Raw genomic sequence first — 20639 nt, 5'->3', positions numbered from 1 at the left:
AATAGGAAATGTCCCCATATACAATTGGTTTTGGATTCATTACTATGTAATTTTTTTGTACCCAAAAGACATGGTCTGGAGTTTTAATGGGATTAACCCAGAAATGAGAGTTTGTACAATTAGTGTCCTAATTTACAGACATTGGTTTAATGCAGCCTTTAAAGCTATATTTTTTGCACTAGTTCTGACTTATGTCTGGTCCTTAAGAGTATAGAACATTATGCACATAAGCATACAGTTCTTTTAATTATCGAGTATAAAGTTCTTCAACTAGGTTACAGGATGACAAAGAACTTCAGTGTCCTGTGGAATTTTTTACGTTGGAATTTTATTAGAAAGCATGTCTCTTAAGTATATAGATATTTTGCTATATTGTTTCCTCAAAGAGGAAAATAGTACAATTACCAAGAAATAATAAACCTGTTTAGCAAGATGACATTCATAAAATAAATATACAAATACCCCTATGTATTCACAATTAGGAATTACGAAATATAATGGAAAACCGATTGCCTTTATGAATTTTTAAGAACCATCTAAGTCATAAAATAGTAAAGCATAAGTTTAATAAGTAAAATTTGAAGCCTCAGTGAAGGCAGTTACTAAATCACAAGAAGAAACAAATATAAAATTTGAATAATTGTAGACTCACACCCATTTTTGGAGGGGGAGAAGAAATATATTTTTATTTCCTGCATTAATACATAGGTTTATTTCAACTCAAAATGAATGCCAGTGATTCTAAAACCATCCAGAGGAAAAACTGAATGAGAATAACCACAAGCAAGAATATTTTTTAAAGCAGGCAGATAATGGGAATACAGGCATAAATTATTCAAATTATTTTAAGTTTTAATGAGAGTAGAACTCAAAAGCATATCTTGGTCTACATATGGTTCTGCACATAGTAAAGGACACATTTCATAAGAACAAGAGAATTCAATACTAGGATCTCAAGCAAATATTTGAGAAAAAACTAATTAGAGCATAATTTCTTATTAATCATTCTAGATAATATATTTAAAAGGAATCATAAAATTTGTTTTAAAAGTATGAGTAAATATGTAACTGAAATTTCAGATACAGATTAAGCATGAGACCAATGAAAAAGGCTGATATCTTTGTCTTCATAAAGTCTTCAACATCCATTTTGATGCTTGGAAGCCGCCACCTTACTCTTAATTCCTGCGTAGTGGACTACATCAAGGATGGACAATCAACAGAACAGGAGGAAATCTCCCCAACACATATTTTCTGTTTTCTGGGAAGACCCGGACTTCCAAGGAAATTCATTCTTGGTGGTCATGCTGTACATTTGAATTTGTACACCGAAAGAGCAGACAACTTTACAAGTAAACAACGGCAACAGGAAAAAACTCATCAACTGAAAGGAGAACATGCTTATCATCCAAAATAGGTGTGTTCATTCTAACAGATTTAACAAGAAACAAGAGAAGCCATAAGATAAATATACAATAAAATAATATTTCTAATGAATAATTTTTATGGGCCCAGAAAGATGCAGAAAAGATAAAGTACTATTAGCTCTAGATCTATTCTTCTTTTTTTTCCCACCCTCTTTCTTGTGCTACTTTTTAAAAAGTAAAATTTTAGGGGTTAAAATTGAAATTTTAGGTATTCAAAAATTAAAGAGCTTTGTCTACTTCAGAATTAGATGAACACAAAAGCAACTTACAGAATAAAAAATAACATTCATTTCCTCAGAAACAGTTAATTTTGTTATTGTTATACTTTACATATTACATTCAAAATTTTCTTCACAGTCCTCCTGAGTCGTATGAATTTTTAAAAAAATTTTTTAATGTTTATTTATTTTTGAGAGAGAGAGAGCACAAGCGGGGGAGGAGCAGAGAGAGGGAGACACAGAATCCGAAACAGGCTCCAGGCTCTGAGCTGTCTGCACAGAGCCCAACGAGGGGCTCAAACTCACAAACCGTGAGATCATGACCTGAGCTGAAGCTGGACGCTCAACCAACTGAGCCACCCAGGTGCCCCAATTAGTCTTGTGAATTTAAAGCAAGAGGATGAAGCAAACAAAAAGCCAGATCTGCAGATTTTAAATGATCCCCAAAACATCTGTTTTAGTTCTTCTCCAATCAAAGAAGTAACCCAAGGAATGGTGTAACTTAGTGTTTCTCAAGCTAGAGTGTGTCTCAGAATCACCTAGTAAGCTGGTTGAAATAGAGATTGCTAAGAGTTTCTTATTCAGCTTATCTACGGTTGGGCCAAGAACATGCACTGGCAAAATTTCCCAGGTGATGCAGACGCTGCTAGTCTGGGTACCACACTGTGAACCACCGACAGGGAAGCTATTCTGGAGGTAGATGGTGGTAGGTTAAAAACTTAATTCCCCTCCTACTGGTACAAATAAATCCTTGGTTTATTTGATACCAAATCTATTCAAACCTCATTTTCTCATTGGAAAAGGGTGAAATGATGCTTATAAACAAAAGGTTGTTATGATATTTAAGTTACACTAACACATGTCAAAAACACTTAGCACAGTATCTGAAAAACGAGATCATGCTGTAAATATCATCTCGCCCTTTCCTCTGTAGTAATGGAAATTCCAGTGTTTTGCATTATATCTTGTATTTCAGTGAACGTTAATTTTCTTTTCCTTTCCATTTACTAGTCATTTCCTCATAATGCATTTTAAACATGAAATTCTGTAAATACTGTAATTAAAGCATTATCAAGCCCTTCCAGGTATAGGAAACCAAACAACTTTAAACGTGTAAGGTTGTTTGTCAAGGCTGGCACAAATTTGAAAAGTCAAGTTATATCATAGTTGTTAAACCTGGAATATTGTCGAATATTTCATTATTTATACATACTATTTCCTTCATTTTCACCACTATGTATGGGATTTATAAATGATTTTCTTTCCCAGTATACGTGCATTATTTTTAAGTTGATTATATTAATATATAAATAAAACACTTTAAAACAACCAGAAAACAAATTTATAATAGACCTGTCATAGACATAGAAAAAGGTTTTCTTTAGAGATTTACACAAAGCTGTTTTTAAACTGTTACTTTTTTAAAATTTAATAACATGTTTATTCAGAAAAAATGAAATAATATTCACAAAAAGAAAACACATTTTTCTACTCACTGTTAACATATAGTTTATATCTTCATTCATGTGTGTGTGTGTGTGTGTGTGTGTGTGTGTGTGTGTGTGTTGAGATGACAGAGGCAGAAGACAGACAGACTGTCTTATCTTGTCAGATTGGAGTCAGTTTTAAATCAGCAAATTTTAAAGTGTCAAAAAGGGAATCATAAAAATACATTATTTAAAATTAAGTTCAGACATACATGTTCCTTGATTTGGGCGCACTTTGATATAGGGCCAAGAAACATTCATGACATTTAAGTTGACCAGGTGAGATTTCATTCTGTTATTCCATAAGCCACACTCCTAGTGCATCCTCTAGAATCTCAATTTTAGGTTTTAAAGTGGACTGAAAAGTTATTTTATAAAGCAACAGGAGTGTAGTATCCTTTCAGATTTTTACTATTTATCTAACCTTTAAAAGATGTCTCTACAGTTGTTTACAGTATTTTAAAAAATTACATTTACGGGGACTTTGCAAAACATTCAATTTAAAACACACAGAAACTAAAATTTTTCACATTAATGTTTTATCAGATTACACAATATCAATATTATTAGACCAAAATAATAAGTACAGCAGACAAAAATGGTGTTAGAAACAAATGCGAGGGACTGTTGGTTGCCACTTATCTGGTGTGTGCAGAAAGATACTACACTCATTCTTTTGTGTGATGGTTTTTTTTTTAAAACTGGTCACCAATGGGCAGGAAAGCTAATATGTCAAAAACATTTACAGCTACTGTCAGTTATTGTACTAAAACCCCTCACTTTTAAGATTCCTAATTTTGGTTGGGACCTCAACAAGATAAAAAGCTTCTGCACAGTGAAGGAAACAAAAAGCAAAAAGGCAACCAATGGAATGGGAGAAGATATTTGCAAATGACATATCAGCTAAGGGGTTAGTATCCAAAATCTATAAAGAACTTGTCAAACTCAACCCCTCCTCCCTCCAAAAAAATAATCCAGTGAAGAAATGGGCAGAAGACATGAAGAGACACTTTTCCAAAGACATCCAGATGACTAAAAGACACATGAAAAGATGTTCAACATTACTCATCATCAGAGAAATACAGATCAAAACCACAATGACTTACCACCTCACACCTGTCAGAATGGCTAAAATTAACAACTCAGGAAACAATAAAATGTTGACAAGGGTGTGGATAAAAGGGAACACTTTTGCACTGCTGGTATGAATGCAAACTGGTGCAGTCACTCTGGAAAGCAGTATGGAGGCTCCTCAAAAAAATTAAAAATAGAGCTACCCTATGACCCAGCAAATGCATTACTAGGTATTTATCCAAAGGATACAGAAATGCTGATCTGAAGGGGCACATGCACCCCAATGTTTATAGCAGCACTATCAACAATAGCCAAAGTACTGAAAGAACCCAAATGTCCATCAACTGACAAATGGATAAAGAAGATGTGGTGGGGGGGGTGCACCTGGGTACTCAGTCAGTTGAGCATCTGACTTCAGCTCAAGTCATAATCTCATGGTCGGTGAGTTCGAGCCCCGCATTGGGCTCTGTGCTGACAGCTCAGAGCCTGGAGCCTGCTTCAGAATCTGTGTCTCCCTCTCTCTCTTTCCCTCTCCCACTCATGCTCTGTCTCTCTCTGTCAAAAACAAACATTAAAAAAAAAGATGTGTGTACACACACACATACACACAATGGAATGCTACTTGGTGATCAAAAAGAATGAAATCTTGTCATTTGCAACAATGTGGACAGAACTAGAGTGTATTACGCTAAGCGAAATAAGTCAGTCAGAGAAAGAGAAATATCACATGATTTAACTTATGTGTGGAATTTAAGAAACAAAAGAGATGAACATAGAGGAAGGGAAGGAAAAATAAGATAAAAACAAAGAGGGAGTCAAACCATAAGAGACTCTTAAATAGAGAGAACACACAGGGTTGTTGGAGGGTTGATGGGTGGAGAAGATAGGCTAAATGGGTGATGGGCATTAACGAGGGCACTGGTTGGGATGAGCACTGAGTGTTATATATAAGTGATGAATCACTAAATTCTACTCCTGAAACCATTATTACACTACATGTTAACTAGTTTGGATTAAAAAAAAAGATTCCTAATTTTGATTAATCTTCTTGTTGGTGTTTATATGTTGTTGAGTAACTTACTGTAAGCCTGGATGGTATGCATTTTAATGCCCTATATACCTGAAAATGTTTTCCTGGCGTAACTTGTACACAAGGCTTAATTTAGCTCCCTTAAGTCAAATAAATATCTTTATTTAAAAATATCTTTCTTTTTTTAGCTCTAAAGAAAAGGAAGTGTTATATATATATATATATAGATAGATAGATATAGATATATAGATATATAGATATTCTAGTTTCCCTTCCTGAATCATGAGTACTTGAAATATATTTAAATATTCACATATATACTTATTATATTTATTTATGTGTAATTTGTTTAAATCAACAAATTTGTCTAAGTGTAGCTGTGTTTAATTCTGTCATGTACTTAGTTATGGATGCTCTTTTTTTTTTTTTTTTTTTTTTTTGAGAGATGATGTACTAAACTGCTTTAGAGCACAAACCGTAGAGTCTGACATTCTCAGGTTTGATCCTGTTTCTACCACATAGCAACTGTGATCTGAGGCAGTTGATCTCCTGGTGTTTTGGTTTTCTGTAAATGGTCATGAAATCTTGTCATGACAATGGTCATGTCTGTAAATGACCATGTGGATCATAGCCCTTAGCTTCACAGTTTTTGTGAGGATTAATTGAATGAGTAAACTAAAATGTTTAGAGCAATATGACCATGACAGTCAGGGTATAAACCATAAGCACAAAGTTGAGTAAGTGCTATCTTTATTCCTTTGCTTCATGAACACCTATTTATTTTTTGCCATGTTTTTTTTTTTATTTCCTCCTTATACTTTATTCTTCTTGATCAGCTCTGGATGCCTCTTATTTTCTCAAGCGTGAAATTTTCCCTCTGATTTGAATTTTTGCAGTATCCAGACTTCTGTTCGATACTGTTATGAAGTTCTTAATTTGGTAAAGGCGTTCTTCATTTTCATGCTCTCTTTCCACATTTCAGATTTTCCCTCTCCATGAGTGCAGGCTCCTATTTAAAAGTAACAGTATTCTTTCAAGTCTCATTCATTATATGAATTATAAATTTTCTTCTATGTAAAAATGTTTGCAATAAATATTTCAAGACATTATAGTAGAATCTGAAGAAGAATGACATGCAGATGCCACAAATGTCAATGACCTTAATCAAGATATATGCAATTAAACTTAAAAATAAAATGTAAATGTAAAAAAATGAAATGAAATGTAAAAAAAAAACCCAAAAAACAAAAAACAAAACATTTTGTGAGCCTGCTTGGAGAATAATTACAGGTGATCTCTACAGACTCCATTAAAATGTGGGAGTCAGTGATTGAAATGCTAGTGGGCTATGAAACAGTTAGTGGAAGTATTCCACACAGTTCCAGATTTTATAGTACAACATGATTCACTGATTATACATCTAATTATATATTATATAACTTATATATCTGTAATATATGTACTATGTATATATACCCATGTTATTTTTAAGGTATTTATATTTTGTAATTTTACCACAATTATTTCAAAGTAACTTAATATTTACCTGACTTACATATTAAGTCTCAGTCATCATTCTTCACTTAAAAAAATTTGTTTTGATTCATCTCTCATTGAGCTTAATATCCTAGGTTTGAATTTTAGAACTCTAACTTTGTTTCTTTAACTTCCTCTTAACAGATAATTTTGAATAAAAGATTTTTGAGTTTTAGGAATAAAACAAGATTAAATACAGAGGTAGTTTGCCTTTTTAGAAAAGGAGTGACAAACATCAGTTTTGTCATGATCCAACCACATTCTATTATCTTATATTTAGCGATTTCCCACATTTATTTTACCTGTGTATCCTCTGAAGGCATAGGAGTTTTCCACTCTTACTTTGTTAATTGTATATTGATTCCCTTTTTTTATTCCACTACTATGCACCTAATCATAAAAAACGAAATAGCAAGAAGAAAGATAAAAAGAACCCCACCCCTTCACTGAGTCTTGGGTCACAGTTGAATCAGAGATGTCAAAGAAAGGCAGTCTTTCATAGAAGGCAAGAGCAGTGTTCTGTACTCCAAAAAAGATGACTATTGCATGAGTCATAGAATTTCAAGATGAAATCAGTTTGAGTGTGTAGCCATTGAAGTTGCTCAAGTTTGAGCCTTACTCAACATATTTTTAAATGTTTTTTATTTATTTTGAGAGCAGGAGAGAGGCAGAGAGAAAAGGAAAGAGAGAATCCCAAGCAGGCTCCATGCTGTCAGTGCAGACCCCAACATGGGGCTCAAACTCACGAACCTTGACATCATGACCTGAGCCAAAATCAAGAGTCTTATGCTTAACCAACTGAGCCATCCAGGCACCCCTATTTTTAAATGTTTTGATTAAGTGGCTATAGTTATGACATATACAATCATTTACCAGGAAGCATAGAAATTGGTTTGCATTATTGACTTCTTTTGACAAGGTTGATGTATTATTATTGGAATTTTCTACATCCATCTTTTCTGAACTCAGTCTTGCTGCTTATCAGATGTCTTTCACTAGTCTTACCAATAATTTTCTTTGTTCACTATCTCATTCCCTATTCTTGAATAATGTTTTAGCTATTTCAACTACATTATTATGTGAAATTTTTTATTTTGGTTTCTTTCCTTTTTTCTTTTCTTTTAAATCAGGTGTACCAATGCCTTGACTGACCAATGGCACAGTTTTGAGTGAAACTCTTATCTTTTCAAATTAGGGAATGTCAGTAGTATTTGAGAAGATTTTCCCTACTAAATTATTGTTATAAATGAGATTTTTAAGTTAATTCTAGATGAGTGATTTTTACCTGTTCCCATCTGCAATATGTCTAGATATTGTTGAAAATTTCTGGAGTGTGGTTGGTATTGTTCTTAATTTCTCCTTGACTTTAACAATCCATTAGTTATTCAATGTGGAAGTGAGCATAACATAGTAGATGCTTCTATTCAAATCATTCTATTCAAGTCTCAACCAATTTCTTCAGTCTTCTACAGTCAGCTCTTGTATTTTTGTCTATTCTCTAAGCAATTAATTTCTACATCTTGTTTCATAAAATCATGCTTTCTTGAATATCATTGAGAACAAATATAATATTTTCAAAATATACTTCTTACTTCTCCCCCAAAAGTCTCAAATACTTGAAGTCTCTTACATAGAAAATGTTTTCATAGGCCCATGTTTTGTTATTGTAATGATTACAATATCTGTTCATAGACTGCACAATAGTTGGATGTCTACAACACATTTATGTCCACAAACAGGGGTAGACAATGTTTTTTCTGGTCCCTCTATCTATATACTTTTTGCTACTAGAAGTGTTTTTCAGTTTTTGAGCAGAGTGAGGTTAGGACAGTGGTAAAGTTGGACATTTACAAAAACTAACCAAGTATTTGGCACCCTTTATATACCCTTTTTTATACAAGCGGGTATAACCTGATTCTGCTGCTTAGTTGTCTAATTATATATAGAGAAATACATTTTTACATTATTTCAAAAGTTTTATAAGAGAATTTTTTTAAAATTCAGGGCTACCAAATATAAATATGAGAGCCACAATATGAGCCACATATGCAATTATTTTTGCTAATAATCACATTTTAAAAATAATAAAAATAGGTAAGGTTAATATTAATAATATAGTTTACTTTACCCAGCATATCTAAAATATTTAAACACTATTAAACACTTTGATGGGATTTTACTTTTTTTAAAATACAAACTCCTCACAATCTGTGTGTATTTCATACTTATAACACATCTCAATTAAACTGGCCACATTTCAAGTGCTTAACTGACACATATGCCTAGCCAGTGGCTCCCATATTGGACAGAGATATTTTAAAGCCTTCTTAGAAAGAATGGATAAAGTATAGAAACCAAGGTATACTTCTCTCACAAATGTTTCTGTTTCTTACTTTATATTCCAGGAAATAATCTATTATTACTTGCCTTCATCTGCTTTAACTAAGTTCCATTAATTGGGCATCAGAGTCTACATTCTATATAGAGTGTTTTGCATGGTGTAGACTGGGGGATGGGGGTTGAGAATCTTCAAGTTAAACAACAAAAACAAAATAAACAAAAAAATACCTTTTGGTGAAGGACACATTGGATCTGTCCCTCTGATTGTGTATCTGAAAGAGTGCTATAATAGATATGAACAAAAATGTCTTACTAAGTTTTCCCTGAAAGTGTTCTGCATCAAAACTCCATCCTCATTTTGGTGAGTAAATACTAATCAAATATAATTATGTAATCAATCAATACACTCACTTCCTAATTATGTTGCATTTGGGTATATCCATCTATTGTTTTTGTGAATGGTTCAATAGGAAAATGGGAGAAGATAAACAGGAACAGCCTGAAAGGCTCTGCCATTATTCTAAATAAGCTAAAAAAAAGTATTTTACCTACAGAGAAGTGACTTGCTGCAATATTTATTTCTATGTTCTTTTAAGTTTGATGACAATATGATGATGATCTTTTCCACCCCCTCCTTTATCCTGAACGAATATTTAACCCTTTGCTCAACTTGTAAATCATATGCTAACCAGCATGATTTGGTGGGCCCATTATACTGTCTTCTAATTTCTTTTTTTTGTTTTAATTTTAAACATCTTGTTCATTTTATTTTCATTATGTTTCTCCATAGAGAAGTGATCTTCAGGGAATTTTTTCTCAATAAAATACATGAATATGCAACAAAAAAGTAATTAATTCAATGAATTAATCATACCATTATGTTTGGTAGTCGGGCATGTTATATCACTTCTTTGATGTGAGCCACCATTGGGAACAATCTATCTTATCTGTCACTGCAAAGAATTTTATTAAAAATTAAAAGTCTCCAATCTGTAATAAAGCTAAAGATCAAGGACATGTCTAATAATATTTTATTCACATTGCAGCTGTGCTTTGGCCTTTAAATATTTTACCCACTTAGTAGTGTGCCATTTTGAGATAACAAATCCAATTTTAAGCTCAAATCTCTGTAGAGAAACAACTCACAAATAATAGTTTATGCTTAAGCCTTTGTTATCAAATATTTAAAAGCAAGATATTTTCTTAATGACTATAGTGATATATTTAGCAAGATGATCAGAAGTGACACTCTATAAAAATACAGAGAAGCATTTTAGGGGCCATAAAACAAAGTGCAAAACTGAATTAGGTCTCTAATGAGAACCTGGAGAAGTCTACTCTGGTGTGATATCATGAGACAAGACAAGATTAAATTAAGACTCTGACTTGAAGGAAGTGTGTGCCCTAGGGTGCATTCTCTGAGTTTTGAGCATGTCTTTTTCATGGGCAGATCCCCAGAGAAACCTAAAAAAGTATACAATGACGGCTGGCTCTGTTTCACGTGTCTTTTTAATATAAATTAATTCCTTGTAAATCACCATGTTTTAGGGTACAGGAGTGTTCACTAATTCAACCAACACAATGCAATTAGCTGAGCTATTCCCTAGAGATACATAAATAAAGTATAATCTCTGCTACAAGGAGTTCTACAGTCTAGTAGGGAAGGTAGACAAATAATAGAACATTTTTAATAGAATGTGTAAGTGCATATAATAATTTCAAAAACTCACAATTAAATTTGCCACTAAAATTTAGCAGTCATTGAACATTTTCTTTGGGCCAGGTACTATAAGTGGCATTCTTTATATCTCATCTCAAATACCATGTGGTTGATAATACTTTACCATTTCACAAATAAGAAAATAGAGGTTCAAACAACTTAAATAACTTGACCGGGAAACCAGGCTATTGTAAAATGATAGTGCTGAGGCATCGATCGAATGTTATGACTCTGATGCCCATGAGCCTCTTATGTTTTTCTACACTTTCTCTCAATGTTAGATAGCTAGGGGTACCAAGAAAGAATACTGGAGAAGCACCTGCCTGGTCAGAAGGTCACAACGTGATTCTTGGAGGAGGAGGTGTAATATGAACGGAGTCTTAAAAGATAAGCAGAGGTTCTCAACCTGAACAGTGGAAACGAGTGTTGCTGGCAGATAGGTTTTCTAGTGTAAAACCTCAGATACATGGAGGAGGCAAAGCATAGGGTACATGAACAGGAGGAAAAATAAGGAAATGAGGATGAAATGGTGGGTATGTGGAGCAGGCTATCTATGGAATATACATAACATGTGAAGACAAAGGGAAGCTTTCAGATTTCTTTTAATGTTTATTTATTTTTGAGACAGAGAGAGACAGAGCATGAACGGGGGAGGGGAAGAGAGAGAGGGAGACACAGAATCGGAAACAGGCTCCAGGCTCTGAGCCGTCAGCCCAGAGCCTGACGCGGGGCTCGAACTCACGGACCGCGAGATCGTGACCTGGCTGAAGTTGGACGCTTAACCGACTGCGCCACCCAGGCGCCCCCAGATTTCCTTTAAAGAAAGGGATTGATGTGATGCTATCTTAATTTCCACTTTTTTGACTCAAATAATACAGACTGAATTAATGGGGAAAAGTTATGGGACAATTTAAGAAAAGAGATTAGGTGTGATGAGTGTTTGCCTTAAGTTAGGTTCATTGAGAGGTAAGAGTTTGTCAATATTCAGGTGGGTGGGGAAAAAATAATCATAGGAGTAAAACTGAATAAAAAAGAACAAAAAATAGAAGAGAAAGTTTACTTTGAGGTTGTTACCAGGAGTTGAATGGTAAAGTGAAAACAGGCCTAAGTTGGAGTTCACTATCTTTGAGTTGGCAAACCTTGAACAAATGTTCAGATCCTTAACAATGGGTGGTAGATGAGAAGGCAAAAGAGAAGATGTTGCCTGAAAAAATAATAGAAATGAAGGATTCAGGGCGAAAAGGAGAAAAACAATAGACAAGAGTATTTCTATAAAGCTAAATTTATTTGGCCAAAAGGGCTTGCTTTCATTCTGAAAGACTAGCCCCCTATTTTTCTATGTTTTACTGTTAACATATCGTTTGATAAAATTATGATGATAGCAGACAGTGGTTGAGGCTACTTTTTACTTTTTAAAAATATCTTAATTGGCAAAGTAAAAGCTAGCAACCATATGCCAGTCCTTCAATTTTATTTTATTTTTTTAATTATTTTTATCCATGAATCCTAAAGTCTGGGGATTCTGATTTAATCTAATTAACACAGGATCTTTTAAAGTGGCTGTGAAAACTCACTAATTTTCCAGCCTGAATTATAGTACATAAGACTGCCTATGCATTGTTTTCATAGAGAAGATGAGTTTACACAGGGTTTTATTGCAAAAAACCCCAAAATTCTGAAGAAGGGCATCTTTTCTGTAGATTACAATTATGATAGTTACCTTGTTACCATTTCTCAGCAGGGATGACTTTGACTCTTAAGCTGGTATATGTCTCTTTCTTAGGGATCAAAAGAAACCTGACCCAAATGAGTATCAGATAACTAGAATGTTAGTGTGGAGAGGACTTCAATTAAAGGTTTATGAGCAGAAAAAAGCAGATGTTATCTAATAACACCTGTTCAAGGAACAGTCTGGTGAAAACCTGCAGCCTTTTTGCTGTACCTGCTGAGAGCAGCATCTGGAGGATCTATCTTTACATTCAAATGCACGTTGGCATCTATGGCAGGTTAACTTATATCTATCTATATAGTACAGAAGATCAACAAAAACATTGCATGTTGTACAAATCCAACCTTTTAAAGAAAGTTACATCTCATATTAGCTATTTTCTTTTTTTTAATGTTTATTAAAACAATTATTTTAGTCTTTATTTATTTTGAGAGAGAGACAGAGTGCAAGAGGGGGAGAACAGAGAAAAAGGGAGACACAGTATATGAAGCAGGCTCCAGGCTCTGAGATGTCAGCACAGAGCCCAACGTGGGACTTGAATTCATGAACTGCGAGATCATAACCTGACCTGAAGTTGGATACTTAACCAACTGAACCACCCAGGTGCCCCTATTTATTTTGAGAGACAGAGAGAGAGTGTGTGAGTGAGGGAGGGGCAGAGAGAAAGAGGGAGAGGGAGAATTCCAAGCAGGTTCCGTGCTGTTACCACAGAGCCTGATTCGGCGCTTGATCTCACAACTGTGAGATCATGACCTGAGGCAAAATCAAGAGGCAGACGCTTAACTGAGCCACTCAGGTGCACCTCTTATTAGCTATTTTTTGATCAAGTTTTCATATTAAACTTGTCATTATCTAGTAAAACATGGTTAATAAATTTAATGAGTCAAGATAAATGTTCTAGTGTACCATGTTCATCTATATAATTTGTATGCAAAAAACCTTCCCATCTCAGCTCCCAGAATGCTTCTGTTCAAACCTGATAATAACAGCAGTGAGGTTAGAGTGGCAACTACTCCTGTTCACAGCTCCAGACCTGTCCTTATTATAGTCTTGGGGAACTTTGGGAGGATGCAGAGGTCTGGCAGTTTCAGGAGTTCCAAGGGAACTGACTATAGCAGAGAGACACAAGCAGCAGAAAATAAAATACCAGTGAACCATGGACTCTGAGGATGATTAAAAAACAAACAAACGATAAGAACAACAAGCCTCCTGAGAATTAGTAGTGGGATGTTTAGGTTTAGCTAGGAGGGTGGGATTATTATCCCTACTGGAGTTCTCTATCACCATGCTACTTATAGTGTGGTCTCTGGACAACAGCATCTGCATCACTTGACAGCTTGTGAGAAGTGGAATCAGAACCTGTGTTTTCAACAAGCTCTACAGGTGATTCACATAAATACTGAAGTTTGAGAATCACTGCTCTATCACACCTTCTCCATCTTTGGAATCCTAGCCCGTATTAGTTTCCTTAATCCTGCATGCTGGATTTATGTACCCTTTGATAGCATACTCTCCCATCCTCTGACTCAGGGGTCTCTGCCATAAGAGATGGAGAACAACGTGTGCTGAGGAAGGTTTATCTCTGATTACACCTCAGTTTTTCCTATTCTTCCCAGGGAAGCCTTAATTAGCCTGTCAGTACTGTTCAGCTCTCATTATGGTGAAGTTTGCTGAGTAATATCCATCCTTTACATAAGCACAAGCTTCACTAAGTGTTGGAATGAAGTCCCATAAGCATTTGGTATCAAGTTCTATCTAACATCTCTGCTGGAAGATGTGCTCAGCTATATCTTAAATCATGTTCCAATCATTTGGTCCTTGGCAGCATAGAGAGTCACATTGCAAAAACTTTTCCTGGGTCAGCTTCAGACATGCTAATTTGCTAAGTCCCAGGAGGTAATTTGTTGATTTGTCACAGCTGTCTTGTTTGTGACCATCTGCCACCTTAGTAGCACATTAGTGGAATTAATTTCCAGTCAGGGCTGTGTGTCTGCTCTGGAAGCTTTTGTAGGAGGGAGGATCCTAAGTATCTTCACTCCTGTGAAGCTTTAAGCATAATGAATTTAAATTATGACATATGATTCTCAACCCCTACACTCAGCTCTGGGTTCGGTCTGCCCTAATGGTTCTTCCATCCTGGATTGTTCTCTAAGAGCAACCAATGCTACTGCCTTATCTTCCTTTCCTGCTAACAGGGAGAATTACAACAGGGAAGATTAGGGGGATTCCGGCAGATCTCCTATGCTTCATGAAGTCTTCTAACAGAGTTTTAACTAGAAATAGTCCCATTATTATTTGCTGTAATCAAGCCTAGTTCTTCCTTCTCTGCAAAGTAGCCACTTTGTATACAGTTCTTTACAAAAGCCACTCACATTTGTAACACAGATGAGGAAAATTTTGATGTGTGTATACCACAGGTGTGCTCCATGTGATTGCTGCTCTGCAGCCGATTATACACCCTGACGCATTTGCTGTTTCTATGCTGCAAATAGGTTCTAAGGTTTGAGTGGCCCCTTGACAGTCTTTGTCACTTTCCTACCTCACAGTCCTGTCAGGATTGTAACATCTCTGTGGGACAGTCTAGCCATAATTTCCTGACAATATAGTTGCTAACGGTATCCCCAATTTTGTGTGGCACACGGTCTCTATCAGGAGTATCACTGCTCCCTCCATTGTTTATCTACAATATAAGTCTGTGCTCGAGTGGTTCTTTCTCAGTAGACACACCAAAATATGTTTCTAAACAGTCCCAATCTGTGGATCAACGTCTTCCTATGCCCTTCCTACAAAAGCTTGGATTTTGTATCAGTAGATAGTGTTTTCACACCAGCTTTCAGGATTCTTCCTTACTCCTTATATTTAGGAAATATTTGAAGCTAATTACTTTCAGCAACTAGACATACTCCCAAGCTTTCAATCTGGGACTTCCAACCAAGAATACTCAAGATAAGGGCTTTAAATTCCATCTAAGAAATCTAAAAACTTCTTTTGATTTTAAGGTGCTACTCTGTGGACGGACACAATTATCTTTCATCCAATAATTTAGCAACTATTTATGAGGATGAAATCTTGGATCAAATCTAGGTGGTAATTTAGTGTGAGATGCAGATAGGTTTAGCCCTGGAGTTTACAACATCTTGGGCAAGGCCCGTTTGTAACCCATATGTTAGTTGGGTTCACCCTACCCTTCAAAATTCCAGTTATAAACTGGAAAACTTCTATTTCTACTTAGCATGTAGGTATGTATAAAGACACAGCAGAATACTGCTCCCACTCAAATGATGAGATAGAGTACGAAAAGTTACAAAATTGCAGGTTTGGAAATTTCATCAGAGAAATGAGCTCACAGAGAAGCCTGCTAAACTAAAGTTCAGAAAGTGACAAACTTCTCTCAGGATAAAACAGATTCACACTGCATTCGTCATTGGTGAAGAGTCAGGGGGATGAGTATGCTGCTACATTTGAGGTAAAAAGCTGGCAGGTGGACTTTTTGAGAGACTGGGGTATATGCTGGCATGTCTGTGAACCCTTCCCGGGGTCCCCAAATACAAGGAGACTCGACAGACATCCACAACTCTTTCTGATGGGTCTTAACAAACATATATATGAAAGACTGGAGTTAGGAAAATGAGATACTCTCTATGGCACATGTGTACCAGATAGGCTGAAGTAGGAGCAGAAATAACAGAATTCCACAAGCACTCCAGGCCTTAGGAGAGTTTGAGACGGTGGCTCTGGTGGCTGAAGCAGTGACAGGGATGCTGACTGAGACTCCCCAGTGAGGTCCAGGCACACATGGTCTGTGAAGTCAGATACCTGCACAGGTAATGGAGAGGAAGCATGCAGACATTCTGGGTTTCACACTGAGTGTGAAGCCCTGGCCATGTACAGCTGGAGAGTGACAGGAGAGGTGAGAGAAAGCCCCATGAGTCATAGGTACATGGGCTTACTCAAATCTGAGGACAGGCATGAGAACTGTGAAACCCCATAGGCACCTTGACTCTTAGATCAAATAGAGGGCAGCAGGACTTCCACAGCTTGATAAAAGCCAGAAAGCTGAGAGAGAGCATCCTGCAGCACTGGCACAGGGGACCTGTGGTTGGCAGAATCATGGTCTCCCAAAGATGCATAAGTCCTAACCTTCACTACCTGTGAAGATGTTACCCTAGATAGCCAAAGAAACTACACACGTGATTAGGCTAAGGAGACTGAGATGGGGAGATAATCCTGGATTATCCAGTTGTGTTCAATCACAAGGGTCCTTATAAGTGAAAGAGGGAGGCAGGAAATCAGAGTCAGAGAGGGAGATATGACAACAGTAGCAGAGATTTGCACTGATGCAGTTGCTGGGTTTGAAGATGAGAGGAAGCTATGAGACAAGGAATGTGGGTGGCCCCTGGACACTGGAAAGGGCAAGGAAACACACTCACCCTTAGTATCTCAAAAAGGAATACAGCCCCTGCCAACATCTTCATTTTAGCCCTTTGAGATCTATTTCAGATTTACAACCTCCAGACTGTAAAATAATAAATGTATGCCTTTTTTTAAGCCACTAAATTCGTGTTATCTTGTTATAGTAGCACTAAGAAACTAATGTAAAGCCTGATGATGTCTAAAAGCAGAATAAGAGGATTTAGAGAAATCCTCCAGGCATTCCATACCTTACACTGGGTATGAGGCAGCAGCTGACCTATTGTTGGGGAAGGAGGGGAGAGTCATTATAACAGAGATCTCCCTCAGGTGCAAGTACACAGAATCTGCTGAAGGCTGAGGGAAAGACAGGAGAAATGAAAACTTTTAAGGAACTTGGAACCCAAGCCCTGCCAAGGGGGAGGTTTTGATTTTGCCATCAAAGAATCTGAAGTCTGCAGTAAATGGAATTGAATTAAAGGACCACAAAGCCTAATCTTAACTCAGTACAAACCATATTGAATCACCCCCTGCCCCACATTTACAGCCTAATAGAAAAAGAGGCATGCTTATTTCTGGGCATAAATATTATTTACTTTAACTCTTAATGTTACATCACATACAATTTTGGCATTCAGTTGAAAAATATGAGAAATCCGAAGAAGCAAAAAATGCAATGCTTTGTCAAGAGACAAAAAAAAGTCCATAGAGACAGACTCAGAGATGAACAGATGTAAGAGTTATCAGATAAGAACTATAATAGCCTAACTATAATAAATATATTGAAAGATATAGTAGAAACAATACACAGCATGCAGGGAAATGGCAAAGAAATGGAAATAACAAAAAAGAGATAAATTAAAATACTAGATATAAGAAATATAATATCAAAAATGAATATTTTGGATGAGCTTATCAAGAGACTGAACATAGCATGGGAAATAATCAGTGAGCTTGAAGATGGGTCAATAGAAATTTTCCAAATGGAAAGAAAGAGAAAAATGGATGAGAATAAACAGTGCATCTGACATCTGTAAGGGCACTATCCAACGGTCTCATGTGCATGTAATTACACTTCCAGAAGGAGAAAAAGAATGGAGAAAAGTATTTCAATGCATATTGGCTAAGAGTTTTTCAAAATTTATAAAATACATCAGTCATAGAACCAAGAAACACCAATCCAGGTAAATACAAAAACAACCATACTTAGGGACATCATAGACAAATTGCTACAAATGAACACCATGACACATTGCTGAAAGCAGTCAGAATAAAGACATAGTATATAAGAGGAACAACAAGATGAGATATGGCTGACTGCTCAGAAACAGAGGCCAGAAGATAATAGAGCAGCATCATTTTTTTAAAGAAAAAAAAAACATAACCTAGAATTCCACAACAAGCAGAATCTTCTTCAAAATTGAGGCACTATCAAGACATTTTCAGACCAACAAAACTCATTTTGTCTCTATAAGATGTATACTACAAAACCTGCAGAAGAATTAGCAATTCTTAAGCCAAAAGTAAATTATGCAGATAAAACCCAGAAATTTTAGACTGGAGTGGAGAATCTTAGGAAACATAAATGTGACAGGAGATACAGAGGGGCTTTAAAAAATACCCTTGCTCTCTGGGTAACTCTAGCTCCTTAAAGACTGTTATCTGTTTAAATTAAGAATACTAAGAATATAATGCAGAGTTTAGTGTGTCTGTAGGTGCCAAATATACGACAAGAAGATCTTAAAGGGTGAGAGGATCATATTTGAAAGTTTATTTTTACAAAATTTTTACATGGTTTAGAAGAGGTGAAATTAAAAAAAAATTTTTAATGTTTATTCATTTTTGAGAGACACAGAGAGACAGAGCGTGAATGGGGGAAGGGCAGAGAAACAGGGAGACATAGAATCTGTAGCAGGCTCAAGGCTCTGAGCTCTCAGCACAGAGCCCGATGTGATGCTTGAACTCAAGAAACATGAGATCATGACCTGAGCTGAAATCAAGAGTTGGATGCTTAACTGACAGAGTCACCCAGGCACCCCAAGGTAGAACGTGTTTTTAAAGGCAGCTGTTGATAATTTAAAGATGCATGTTATAATCTGCAGAGTAAGCACTAAATAAATCACACAAAGTGGCATAACTACAAAGTTAAGAGGAGGTAAAATAGGCAATGTTAACAACTAGGGAATATGGTCATATGGGAAGACTTACCCAGTTCTTGAAATTTCTCTGAAAGTTTGACATTACAAAATAGATTATAAAAATAAGAAAATGCAATAGCCTTGTGAACAATGAAAAATAACTTCCATAATTTTTTATTTATTACGATTAAATTTGTTGGGAGAAAGTATTCACAAGGTAGGGTGTATAAACCAGGCAATTTAATGTAACAAAATCAAGCAAGTAAATATGATACAATAGATTAGTGAACATTGCTTTCCCCTGAACAGGTTGCTAAGCAGTAAAATAAAGATAAGCTTAGATAAAATAGGAAGTATCTCTTTCTAGCTCCTGGGCTTTTTGATTAAAATTGCATTTTAGAAATAATTGTTACTAGAACTAAAGATGAGCATTTACAATTTAGGAGGCATGGCTTGCAGTTTATCCCAGACAACTGGTGTTAAAGACCATGTGTTACCGTGACTCGGCATTGGAATCAGCTTTTGCCTCCACATGCATTACTTTACTCGTAAATTGATTGATCAATTCAATCAGAGTGGAAGAAATAGTCGTATTCTCAGTGTCAGAAACAAACAGTTGAAAATTAATGGACTCCGCCAAACAATCCTGTTTGCCACAAGATGCTAATTAATAATATGACAAATATTTCTCCCCATCAGATTTATCAAATTTGAGGAGAGCTTTTGAAACACTGGCACCCGTCTTCATATTTACTTTGTTGCTAAACTCATGAAGAACTGGGTAGAAGGAGTTCCAACATGAACCATGTTAGATAAGGGGCTAAAAGTCTTTTGAGAAAAACAGGAAAGGTAAAATATTATAGGTCAACTGAAAAAAAGAAGAAACGGGACTTGACAGCAGTCTAATATATGAAATAAATAAGATTGAACTGAACCCTGGGTCTGTGTGTTTGGGAAGCAGGAAACTCGGTGACAACATATATTAAAAAGCAAATAAAAAGCAATCACTATCAAAATATAAAGCCCAGTATTGAAATAATGACCACAACAAGTACCAATTTTCGAGATGATTATACAAATGTGTTAAATATCTGCCAAAAGTATCAGTGATACTTAGGACTATGAAAAGTACATAAGGTACATTGTGCATTAATAATACTTTTAGATCATATTAATTAAGGTAAAGCAAACAGCAGTGATGCAGAAATGACATAAGCATGACAAAGACTTTTCATTTAAAAGGGAGGAAGAAGGCCGCCTGGGTGGCTCAGTTGGTTAGGCGTCTCACTTCAGCTCAGGTCATGATCTCACAGTTCCTGAGTTCAAGCCCTGCATCAGGCTCTGTACTGACAGCTCAGAGCCTGGAGCCTGCTTCAAATCCTGTGTCTCCCTCTCTCTCTGCCCCTTCCCTGCTCGTGCTCTCTTGTACAAATAAATAGACATTTAAAAAAAAATAAAAGGGAGAAAGAATTTCTTGTTCTGAGATTAGGGGAAAATAATTGAAAGGTAAACTCTAATACTTCAACAATA

Source organism: Puma concolor, chromosome D4 (assembly GCF_028749965.1).
Source record: "Puma concolor isolate L17-30 chromosome D4, mPumCon1.1.hap2, whole genome shotgun sequence".
NCBI lineage: Eukaryota > Metazoa > Chordata > Mammalia > Carnivora > Felidae > Puma > Puma concolor.
The sequence above is the reverse complement of the archived record's forward strand: the minus strand, read 5'-3'. Positions refer to the sequence as shown.